Genomic DNA, 12,841 nt, shown 5'->3' with positions numbered 1-12,841 from the left:
CTTTTCTTTCTTTAGAAGAGCACCAGTGTGCTGGTGCTTCGATGCAAGACAGCCGAGGTGAATAGGGTAAGAATTTTTAACTAATAGATATCACAATATCTCCCTAGTTGATTGATTACATTAAGAATTGCAGACATTTTTCGTATTACAAGTTTAAATGTTAAAATATGCAAATGAGGCAGTCTAATTAAATATGCACACATTTGCATAAAATTAATAAACATGATTTAAGCCAGGCTCAAAATACATGTTGTTGACATATTAGAGTCAAAGGTTTTTACAGAAGGGATTTTGGATATCTCTTTTTATCGTTTCAGAAATCAGAAAATACTGTCAGCAGCCAGAATATATATATATATATACAAGGAGGGAAGTGCTGGTGAAACACCTCACTCTGTTATCAAAGAACCCTCTGTAAAAACCTAAAGAATATAGTGAAGGTTTCTTGCGCAGTGCATGAGGAAAAAACTAATTTTGAGAAAATGTCCTTTAAAGATACAATATGTATTATATACAGATGCAAATAGATTAAGTGTAATAAAATAAACAATTAAAAGGGAATTTTTTCTTCAACTCTCAAAATTGACCAGTGCATGAAAAAACAAAGTTGTTCACCAAAAAAAATGAAAATTGCCATCATTTACTCACCCTCATGTTGTTGTGACCCTGTTTTACTTTTTTCTATGAAACAGAAAATGTGATGAATGTCCAAGCTGCTGTTTTCCATACAGTAAAGTGGGAAGTTTTTCCTGCCTTTAATGTCTCAGTTGTTTCTCCTAGAAAGAAGTGAGATTAAATGAAGAAAAATGTAAGACTCCTGCCTTCTGTTTTTCTTTTACCCGAGTTGCTGACCCCCTCAGGTATCTCCTCGAGTTTCAGAGGAGATCTCACAGCTGCTCAAGATTTACCATGATACAAAGTCTGCAATCAAAGTAAAAGATCTCAGTATGAATTCTTCCAAGACCAAATGATCTAAACTGCACTATCCATATTCTTGACTCCGTAAAAATTCAGGTTCCAAAGGGTTTTTTTCCCATAGAAGGTCCATTTTGGGTTTCCAAAATAATCTTTCAGTTAAAGGTTCTTAAAAGAAACGATCGCTTTTGGCGTGACCAAATACTGAAGCTCCTATGACCCCACTTTGACAGACAGGTTGACCTGTGACCAGGCTCCGCCCCACCTATATCAGTCAGGTCGACCCCTGCCAAGCTGTTACTAAGGCTATGAGCAGCACCATCTTAAAAGAGAGAAACTTAAGCCCAACTCCCTCCAATGGCTCAAAAGGGTGTTGAGAAAGAGCTTCTAGGACGATGGATAAATCCCATAAAGGAACCATCTGTCTAAATACCGGTCGTTTACAGTGCGCCCCTTTCATAAAACGACTTATCAAAGGGTGCTGGCCTGCCGATTTCTCGCCAAAACCTACATGACAAGCCGAAAGCCTTCCCCTTATCTAGAAGATCCTGAAGAAAGCATAAAATATCCCTCACTGAGCATTGAAAAGGGACAATATGACCCTGCTCACACCATTCTTCAAAGACTCGCCATTTATTGCTATAAAGTGAGCGAGTAGAGGAGGCTCTTGACCGATGGAGGTAGACCTGCTGCATTCAAATTCCACCTCTCACGGGCCAAACCCAGAGAGCTATCCTGTCTGGGTGAGGGTGGTAAATCTGATCAATAAATCAGACAGCAGTTGAACTATCTCGGCCACCCAATGTCTGGATGGCCAGTGTGGAGCTATCAGTATTTATGACAGACCCTGTTCCTCACTCTGGCTAGAGTGGGGGATATTAAGTTCAGATGAGGGAATGCATAAAGAAGGACGTCTGGACATGGGTGGGCTAGAGCATCCACACCCAGTGGTGCAATGGCTTTCATCCGAGAGAAATACATAGGACATTGAGCGTTTTCTTGCGAGGCGAAGAGATCTACGGCCGCCTGACCGTACCTCTTCCATATCTGGTTCACCACCTGAGGATGGAGTTTCCACTCCCCATACAGGGGGTTTCCTCTGGACAGTAGATCTGCCCCTCTTGTTTAAAATCCCTGGAATGTGAGTTGCCCTGAGGGATAAAAGCCTTGTGTCGCTCCACATGATTAGCCTCTTTGCCAACTGATGCAGTTGAAGGGTGCGAGTGCCCCCCTGTCGATTAATGTAAGCAACCACTGTGGAATTGTGTTTTCACTAACACATGCTGCCCTTTGATGAAGATCAGAAAATGTTTCAGCGCTAACCACACTGCTAGCAACTCTAAATAATTTATATGCTTGTGAGTTAGCTGTGGAGACCACACGCCATTCACAGCTCTGCCCATTAGAGTCGCTCCCCAGCCCTTTAAGGATGCGTTAGTTGTCATAGTGACTCTCGATGACACCGCCCCCAAGGGATTCCCTGTTCTGAGAATCGCAAGACTTTTCCAATCTCTGAGCGCTCTGACGCACGCATGAGTAATTCTCACCGGCCAGCTGAGATGCCGCCGAGAGCACAGAAGTAACTGCGCGATCCAGCGCTGAAAATCCCTCATTTTGAGCAGCCCCAAATGTACTACAGAAATCACAGAAACCATTAGACCCAGCGTTCGTAAGCACAGTCTGTACATAACCACTTTCCCCATCTGAAAGCGGGTGATACATTGTGTGAAAAACTCAACTCTCCCCTCTGTCAGTGTGACTCGATAAGAGAGGGAGTCTATGCTGAGCCCCAGATATTCTGTTTGTTGAGAGAGCTCCAAACGGCTCTTTTTCATGTTGATCCTGAACCCCAAGCTACTGAGATGATTTAACACCATCCCTGTGTCTTTCACTGCTTGCTCTCTCGACGATGAGCATATCAGATAATCGTCTATGTATGACAATATTCTTATTCCCTTGTTCTTTAACGGGAACAGGGCTGCTTCCACACATTTGGAAAAAAACCCTTGGAGCTAAAGATAGCCCGAACGGAATAGTTTGAAACTAGTAAGCTGTGCCTCGGTATGCAAATCTGAGGAATTTCCTGTGATAGGGGTAAATGTCTATGTGAAAATAAGCATCTGACAGATCGACTGTCACAAACCAATCGTTCGGACGAATCGTTCGACAAAGCGCTTTGTGTGTTAACATTCTGAATGAAAACTTTCATAGGTGTTTAACACATGAAGGTCCAGAATTGGATGAAGGGCCTTTTAACCCTTTCTTTGGAATTACAAAATAATGGGAATAAAAGCCCTGACGGCTCTGCTCCTTGGGCACCACTTTGATCGCCAATTTGTTTAAAAGAGTTTATATTTCGGCTGTCAGGACACTAGCCGATTCTCCCTCGGCCACTGATACAGTCACCTCATTGAATCGAGGTGGTTTCATGGCAGTGTGTACCCCCATGAAATCACTGACATAACCCACGGGGCAACCGCGCATGCACGCCAAATGGCTATTTGGGCAGAGAGAAGTCCTCCGAACACTTCCACCCGGCTGACGTCGCACAGTGATGACGTCATCACTGCCGCCGCGCTGGCTCCCACAGAAGGAGCGAGTGCTCCCTCCAGCGGTGAGAATAGGTTTGCTTGCTGCCTGCTGTGAGCAGGTCTTTAAGCCCTAGTGCCTACCAGTCTTCCTCTCGCTGCTGCGAAGCCCTGTCGTGGCGGTTGAGAAGGTGGTCGCGGCACTTGCTTACGTGGCAAGCAGAGGTTAAATGCTTCATCCTCTTGTTTCCTGAGGGTGCTGGTTTCCCTCATTTTCTCAAGGGTTGGGCCAAACAGCCCCTTAGTAGGATCGTATGCAGCATCCATTACCTCTGACTTCTGTGCGTCACCCAAGCCTGACAGGTTTAGCCATAATGCTCTCTCACCTGACACAGCCAAGCCCATCACGCGGCCACAGCCTTGAACCACGGCGTGGGAAGTGCACAGAATCAGATCGTTCACCACGCAAATTTCGTCCCAGAGTGCCGGGTTTGGCGCCCCTGAGTCCAGCTGCCGCCCCATCTCCTCCAAAATCTCTGCTTGATACGCTGACAGTAAAGTCACCGCGTTCAGCGAGCACACGGACTGCCCCACGTATTTATACATCCTCTGATATATCGACGCGGTCAGCCGCTCCATTTTACTCGGCAGCGAAGTCTTGAGAGGAGGCAGAAATAGAGTGCCGATTCGGATGGAGGTGATAGACCACTGAAGACTCTACTGCTGGGAGTCCGGCCAACCCCAGCTCCCCCATCCCTTGAATCTCCAACATGGAACACCCCTTGGTAGGAAGCTTGCTCTTAAAGGGGCTAGACCAGTAGCGGGACATTTCCTTCATGCAAGCAGGAACGGCAGGCAGGAGTTGTCTCGCTGCAGGCTCAGCAGGAGGCAACCTTTTTCCATCATAAAGGTCCCTCTCAGCTCCTTCGGCATCCTTGGCTGCGGGCCAAACTAGGCCCAATTTCGCCGCGGCTCGTTTGCACACCTCGTGCAAGTTACTGTGTACTTGCAAGGCCAAGTCGTTCGTGCTCGGAGGCCTAGACTGTTGGACGGGGAAGAGGGAGTTGTCTTCCTCCTCTTCGCGTCCATGTCCAAATCGAGGTGATCAGAGTTAACATCGCCCTCTGCGTCCTCATCCCTCTGATCCCCCTCCTCCTGCGTGAGCAGGCCCTCAAACAGCGGAGGCATATCCGGGGATTCGGCTTCCATCATGTCCACCCAGCTCGTACTGGCTCGCGTCAGATGGTCAGTTGCCGCAGACAAACAAGGGTCTTGCTTGTTAGCCACCGCCACTCTCAGCCTCCTTTCTAAGATTTTCACCGGCAATGACGCACAGTGAGCGCATGTTTGTGGATCCGCCAGCGATGTTTGAGCATGCTTCGGACCCTTACACACGATGCACATGGGGTGAGGGTCCCTGCCCGAGATGGTAGCTCCACATTAGGATGGACACGGGCGGGGTGCAACCTCCCTGATCTTCGACTCAATCCCTTTGGCGGGGGTGATGGCAGTCGACATAATGGCTGAGAAGTATTGCAACCCTCAGACTCGTCCCAACACGTTAGCCTGCTGGTCTAAGGTAATTGAACCTTCTGAAGGCTAGCCTTGACGCATTAAAGTTGACTTAACGTCACCTACCGCAGTAATTTAATACGCAGTAGGCCGATTAGAATAGCTTGCCTTGATGCGGTCACTATTCTAATTGTTAGGATATCACTCAACACAATCTCGTCCAACTAACCTCGCGTTCGGTGACGGAGTCCAATGATGGCCCGTCTGTTGAACATTTTAGCAAAATCAGCAAAGTCAGGATGTGCTGAGAGAGCTTGCTGCAGTCTCCCAGGGGAAGAAAGCGTGAATGACTTTCGCAGGGGTCGACCTGATTGATATAGGTGGGGCGGAGCCTGGTCACAGGTCGACCTGTCTGTCAAAGACAGACGTGGTGTCATTGGAGCTTCCGCAGTTGGTCACGCCCAAAGCGATTCCCATAGTGAAACACCGAGCGAAGTTAGAAAAAGAACGTTTTTTCTTAGTGTAACATTTTAATAATCTAAAGAACCTTTTACAACTATAAATAACATTTTATGCATCCAAGTTTCCATGGATGCCACAGGGTTCTTCATTAAACCAGATGCCAATAAATAACCTTTATTTTTAAGAGTGTATATCATTTGTCTCAATGGTGTGTCTTTTTATTTTTTCCTACAGATTTTTAGGAGACCCATCTGAGATGAAGTTGAAACATTCATCCTCAGCTATAAAAGAGCAACATCTGAGCAACTTGAGAACCCAAAACTGGAAATATGGTTCCTGATGAGAAGAGAAGTGGTGCTGCAGAGAACCAAGAACCTTTAATAAGTATAGCACACAGTATGCAAAGATTATTCAGAGCCTTTTTATAGTAGGTTTTCACAGGGATCTTTCACTCAATTTCTAACAATTCACACAGTCTCACATATTTCTGCTTTACAGTCATTAAGTTAAGTTCTCGAGTGTTAAGCCTGAGAATGAGGTGTTGAAGACTTCGGGATGTGGAGATTTTCCTCACTATGAAGATATTTAAAGGATCCTCCCTCAGTATAATTGACACGTTCTCTGCGAATATATGCTACACTTTACTGTCCCATGTGTTTTTATGAGAATTTTATTATATTTTCTGTTATTATAAGGGGCTTTAAACCCATAAACCAAATAATAAAATAAATCATAATACTTTATCATATTGTATTATATTAATTTGTAGTAAATACAACTATTTTATAATAAAATTAATTTATTAAAATGTAATATATATATTTTTTAAATTTAATAAAAAATAATGTAGTCAGACCTCCTGAGAATCAAGATTTTCTCAAGGCGACACTTTTAATTGATCTTTTGCTGAAACAAAACCAATACTTTAGGAGTTTCTGACCCAATTTTGTAGCCTGTTCATGGCCAGTGCCAACTAATAAAAGATTCAACGCTGCTAATTGAGATTGATTCGACTGTTTATGGGCTGTTAAAGAAGAAAATTATAGGCATTATGTAGAACAGCTCTGACAACTTGGCTCCTTCAGCACAGATAGCTTACAGTAAAAAGATGAGCAGATTTCTTTCTCTTTTTTTTCAGAATGGAGGAAACTCTGACAGCTCCTGCCCATCATGCATGGCTTTGTTCTGCGTGTCTCTGCGGTGGATTCTGCTGCCTGCTGGAGAACTCCTGCCACATGTTCTCACACACCATAGGTCAAAAGCTCACGTAACTCGTCATGAATGATTTATTCAGGGAAATTAACATGCACTTTCCAATCTGCAGGCTTGACGATTTGATGATGCGCTTCTGTGCGCCATCCGTTTGAAAAAGTGTACGGGAGTAGATACCAAATCAGCCGAGCCTGAACGCCCAACAAAAAAAATGGAGCAGCCTGTTCATCTGTTCAGGAAATAGGTTTCGCTGAACTCTAAGCTCCTATACTTCAATAATCATGTCCCCTTTAGCCGGAATCATTCTGATAATATACAGGCTTATTCATAAAGTAGATCTCTGTGAGAGTCTCTATATCTCTACAAGCCATTTTCATAAGCCCAGCCAAGTGAATCATGGGAAAGACCTATGCGTGGGGTTTTAATAATGAACTATGTCCAGTGTCCATTCAAGGGAATGATATTTATGTAGTCTTCTACATGAGCTGCTATAAAAGTTTGCATGAACCGGGAAGTTAAACTGCATAAATTGAATATTCTTATTTAAAAGAAATAAAAGATAATTTAAATGATGGACAGGTAATTATACAGTACAAGTTTGAAACGATGCAATTTTAATATCACTGAGATTAAGTATTATAGTTTTTATTTATATTTTTAATTAGTTTTTATTTTTACATTTTAGTTTTCATTTAAATTTTAGTTAAAGGTTTAGTATTTTATTGTTTTAATTATAGTTTTATTTTGTATTTCAGGTTTAGTTAAGTTAAGCTATACGAAAATCAGAAATGTTGCTGAACTAGCGGAAATAAAATAAGTAAAAATTTTTTATACAGTATTTTATGCCAATGTTTATTTTATTTCAAGTAGTGATTTTTTTTTTTTTTTTACGGTTTTTGTTTTATAACAACCCTAGTTTGGAAGACCATATTAATACAAAACAGTAAGTGCATTTACAGTATATGCACATTAAAAGTTCAATTTCAGTCAGACTGAAGCAGATTTTTTTATTTATTATTATTATTATTATTTTTTTATTCATTTATTTTCTTTTAATGTGACTACTTTAGCCTGAAATTGTACCAGTCTAAGCTGCAATTCCTCAAAACATTGTTAGCTTAAGTAGATTGTAGATTGAGGCCTTTGGTGCCAGCGTTTTTTTATTATCTACTTTGGCGTTCGATGCTTTTGGGAAACAGCCTTTGTTTTTTAAGAAGTTGGACGAAAAGACCTAGATAATAATGTGCCTGTAGCTTGGCTTCATCTAGCATCTATACAAGGTAATCAAACTACAGTTGGCCTTAGCATGGTGCATGTACTCTGAAAGTCAGAAATGATGTGAAACGTGTATTTAATTGCACAAATTGGATTTGTACAAAGATGTTTTAGTGCCGGCATTAATCAGTATGTGACGTGTCTGTCAATGGAGAGATTGGTTACAAACCTCATACCAAAAGCACTGATATGCCGACAGTATATGCCTTTATGAGAGTTGCAACAAAAAGACTGTGCCAATTACAGAAAACAGAAATCCAATAAGCCCAGAGGCACTTGTACCAGATGAGAGGTGCTTTAGTATTACCCCAAAACAGTGTTTGACTGATTGTTATTAAAAATTATTTCAAACACCCAGATGGCTCCATTTAGTTTACTAGATTTTCACAGGGTTTCATTAAAATAGTGTTAGAACAGTTGTTCTGGCCAAGAAACAAAAGAGAGAGGCAGAAAAATACATGCAAACATGGTTGTACCCAGAGAGATGCACACAGATAATGATAAACATTCACTTTCAGGCAAATTAAATGCAAGTGACATGACAACAAAATCTGTTTAGCAAACGTTTGCGGAGTCACACGGTAAATGAAGCTCTTTGTTGATAATCGTACACGTGCATAGCAATTTGGTTGCCAGGAGACTTCTTTTGTTGATGACTGAACACCTGCAGAGCCAACAGTGGCGTTTGCGTGTCTTTATACATCATCTTCTGAGCGTCAGACAATGAAATGCCTTTATGCTCGCAAGTCAAAGGGATCAAGTTGGAATGTCCCACTTTGAATGGACTGCAGCATCGTCCCACTAGTCTTCAAACTGCATTCAAATCTTCAAAATTAAACATTCGAGTGTCTTTTAAAACCAGCAGCTGCCGTTTATTGTTTATTTTCAATTAAAAGAGCAATCTCATTGGTTTACGAGGCAGGATATGCACAGAGCAACTACCAACTAATTAGTTAATTACACCTACACGTCTCCAGCAAAGACTATAAAACACGTGAAAGTTACTATAAATTGTATATTATGTGTAAATGTCAGTGGAGAAAGAGTCTTGCTTGATTCCCACTAGGAATGTGAACACATCTGCTTGCTAGGATCTCGATTTTCTCAAATCTCTGAGAAGAATTGCTCCCATGGTCTCTAATATGCACATGAAAGAAAGGCTCACATCAGATATGTGCCAACAGAGCATTGAGCAATGCATTTCTCAGTCCTGCCGTGGTATTTGTTACTAATTCAAAAAAAAATACAAAACAATCACTGATGTCAAAGCTGCATCCAAAACTATGCCCAGTTTAAATATTTCAGTATGTTTACATCAAAGTCCTTTTAAGACAAGCCATGTCACTCGGCAGCCATCTTTGAAACGCCTCTCGGGCATGCAAGTGCAGCTCCTATATCTTTGAATTGGGAAACATCAAATTCTCCAAAACTGTTCACTAAGCTTACGATTAAATTTCATATTTGAAATCACCAAAGAAATCTGACAACAACTGTGTCATAAATGTTGTTACTTTTGCTCAAATAGCATTATAAAAAGCTTATTTTTCAGGCTAGATCAGCCAGTGCGCATGCGCAGTCCTAAGAGCACGTCTCAGAGCACTGACTGTTTCTATAGCAACCGGGACTTCTAACGGCAGCTGCAGTGACACGCTGACTTTACCGATTAGCGATTGGCTCTTTCATTCAGAAGGCGGGGCTTCCTGCGATTGAGCGGCCATATTGAGCGTTGCATTTTTCCCCATTCAAAACTATACGAGTGACACGTCTTGGGTATTCTATAGTCTTTGGTTTACATGGATGATCTTAAACTAGTTATGCACGGTTAAATAAGGTCATGTAAGCTCATTAAGACCTTTTTATGTTTTTGCAGCTCTTTGGTGATCTTTTTTTATGTCAAAAGTGGAGAAAATCCTGCATCTTTCATAATGTAAGCATTATGGTTACTAACGGTTGTTTGCCGTTTTTTTATATTAAGCTATCAGCAATTTGTTGTACATCTAAACAGTTAAATAGAACTACAGTGCTAGTCAAAATGCTGTAAATAATTTAATAATGATAAAAAAATTATTACAAGGAAAAAAATCTGTCACATCTTTCACTGTTTGATTGGCAGAGCCATGAGAGAGCGGGTCACCTGTTTCCTTGAGCAAAGAATGGCATCTGTCAGAAAGAAAAAGGCAAAGCTGGAGAGACTGGCAGAATGAGAAGACGAAAGATAGAGAGGGAGAAAGAATAGAGAGGCACTGGAGGGTCGATCGAGAGAGAGAGAGAATCCACTGGGGTGGAATAATCTCCACCAGGAGCAAAGTGAAGACCATCAAGCACATTTCACATGCAATTTAGTGTGACGCATCTGATGAAAACTGTCATAACCAGAGCACTCTAATTTACAAGCTTAAGAGCATGATGTCTTTCAGTTGAATCTCAGGGCCAAAGCGCGGCATTGGGCAGAAGCGTGCGCCAGCGTAAGCGTATGAGAGCGGTGTGAAGCGTCAGCCATCTGGAGGGGCTTTCGGGCTGAGAAGGTCTTGAATGTAATATGAGGATTTGCTCGCAGAAGGTTCAAATTGTCTTGACGCCATTGAAGGTGCAAGTTTAGGGAGGGACAAGTCAATTGCTGCACTGCACGTAGAACACACTTCAGAAGAGTGCTAAGACTGGCTTGTGCTGTTTTTTCTTTTTTGTAAGCTTTTATAAATCATTCATTCGGTGTGGCCACATCTCGCCAACCCCATCCTCTTGTTTTGAAGGTTATTTGTTTAGATTGCCCCAGGTAACACTTATTAAACCAATACTGATGCAAGCTACACATCCCAGATCCTCTAAATCCTTCTTCATTTCGAAAGATTATGACTTCAGTCCCAACAGGATCTTGGAATTGATTATTGCAACCCAAAATTACTGATTTTGCAGCAAACATTCAACAAAATTGCCATTTGAGACTGTATATCTATTTTGCAGTGAATCATCACAAAAAAAATTAATTATAGATTGATAAATAGTTGGATTATACTTAATATAACAGTGATGAATACATTTAACTGCAAATATTTTACTGCATAAGGCTCACATGTGCATATATAGATTTATTTTACCATTGTATATTTTTAACAATTATTATTTAAAATTAAATAATTTTATTTAATATTAATTTATTAGATAATAATTATTTGTCTTATTTTTAGTCTTTTTGTTTTCTAGGAAAAAAACCAAAACAGAAGAGACTGCATGTCACAAACCTGGGCTTTCCTACACACTGACTCACATAAACTAATGTTATGTGTAAGCTGGTGATTATTTTGATGGTTAAAACTGATTGGAAATTGTGGTCTTTACATTAATTGTGGTCTTTACATCCTTCAGGCAGACGCCTCAGAGCAATTAAAACTAAGTCTACACGTTTTTTGAACAGCACTTATTGTAGGATTGTTCATGCTCTTAATTCCTCTGGTGTCTATGCATCTGTATTTCACTCCTTATAATTGATAGCACATAGATAGTTGTGTATGTGTATGTATTTATATATTGTATGTATTTTATGAGCTCACCAAGAAAAATTCCAAACAACTAGGGTGTTTGGCAATAAATAAATAAATAAATAAATAAAATAAATAAAAAAAGATCAGTGACTGGCAAAATATGTTTTTGTTTGGAATAAATGTCTCAGTTTGAACTGTGGGAGAAACTTCAACATATTTTTTCCTGGTGCATTTCGGACGCATTTTCCCTCGAGCTTCTATTTCATGGCACTAATAGGCCATTAACAGATAAGATACATTTTATGAGTCCATTAAGGAAGTGTAAGTTAAATGACAATCGAAGGGTCAAGTCATTGTAATTTCCCATGATGGTCCAGTGGTGCAGGTTGAGTTGGCGGACATAATTGGGTTTACTCGTTCTGCTCTAGGGAGATGCCTTCAGGCTTGTGTCTTTGCAGTCGTTTATTAACATTTAATACGTACGCTTTTTTTACTTCCGACAGACATAGGACCAAGCCCTCTCTCTTCACTGCAGCGTGTTTGCCGGCATCCATGTTTAATACAGAGTAGTCAGCTCTGGAAACATCACCCCGCTGATCTCAAGGCCATGTGGAGGGGGAGGTGAAGGTGATGGCAGCCCTCGTTTGTCGCATGCGTGACACGTTGTGCTGCTCATCTAAGTCAGCTGGACCTGCTTTATCGTCCTCCACCAGTGAACAACCTGAATCCACAGGACCCACAAAGAAAACAGTCAAATTAGTTTGGATTTTGAAAGTTATTTACAAAAGTGATGCTTTTAACAATACTGTTTTTTACAGAGAGCCCGTACCTATATATGGAATATATAGCAATAGTTCATCCAAAAATTAAATTTTTTTGAAAATGTACTCATCCTCAGGCCATCCAGTATGTAGATGAGTTTGTTTCTTCATCAGAACTGATTTTGAGAAATTTAGAATTACATTACTTGCTCACCAATGGATCCTCTTCAGTGAATGGGTGCCGTCAGAATGAGAGTACCAACAGCTGATAAAAATGACTCCAGTACATAATTTAACATCTTATAAAGTGAAAAGCTGCATGTTTGTAAGGACACAAATTAAACATTAAGACGTTTTTACATTCAAACCATTGCTTCTAAAATACAAGTCATCTACTGTATCTGTAATATTGCTGTCTTCAGTGAAGAAGTCATCGTGTCTGAATCAGGAGAGAAATATGCATAGATCAAGCACTGTTTACAAGCAAAAACAGTTCTAAAAACAGATCTCTATGTGAGAGATCAACAGAGGATGGTCTTTTTCACTGAAGGAAGTGTTATTATAGATTATGAACTCATATTTTGGCCATTGTTTAATAATAAATAAATAAATAAAATAAATAAAAAAAGATCAGTGACTGGCAAAATATGTTTTTGTTTGGAATAAATGTCTCAGTTTGAACTGTGGGAGAAACTTC

General features: G+C 40.7%; 1 pseudogene; it reads right to left on the bottom strand.

The window, feature by feature from the left end:
* Positions 1–1,645: 1,645 nt before the first annotated feature.
* On the bottom strand, positions 1,646–3,479 carry LOC107657747 (uncharacterized; annotated as a pseudogene).
* Between the last annotated feature and the right edge of the window lie 9,362 nt (positions 3,480–12,841).

Source organism: Sinocyclocheilus anshuiensis, unplaced genomic scaffold (genome assembly GCF_001515605.1).
Source record: "Sinocyclocheilus anshuiensis isolate Anshui unplaced genomic scaffold, SAMN03320099.WGS_v1.1 scaffold119, whole genome shotgun sequence".
Taxonomy (NCBI): Eukaryota; Metazoa; Chordata; class Actinopteri; order Cypriniformes; family Cyprinidae; genus Sinocyclocheilus; species Sinocyclocheilus anshuiensis.
The sequence above is the reverse complement of the archived record's forward strand: the minus strand, read 5'-3'. Positions and strand labels throughout refer to the sequence as shown.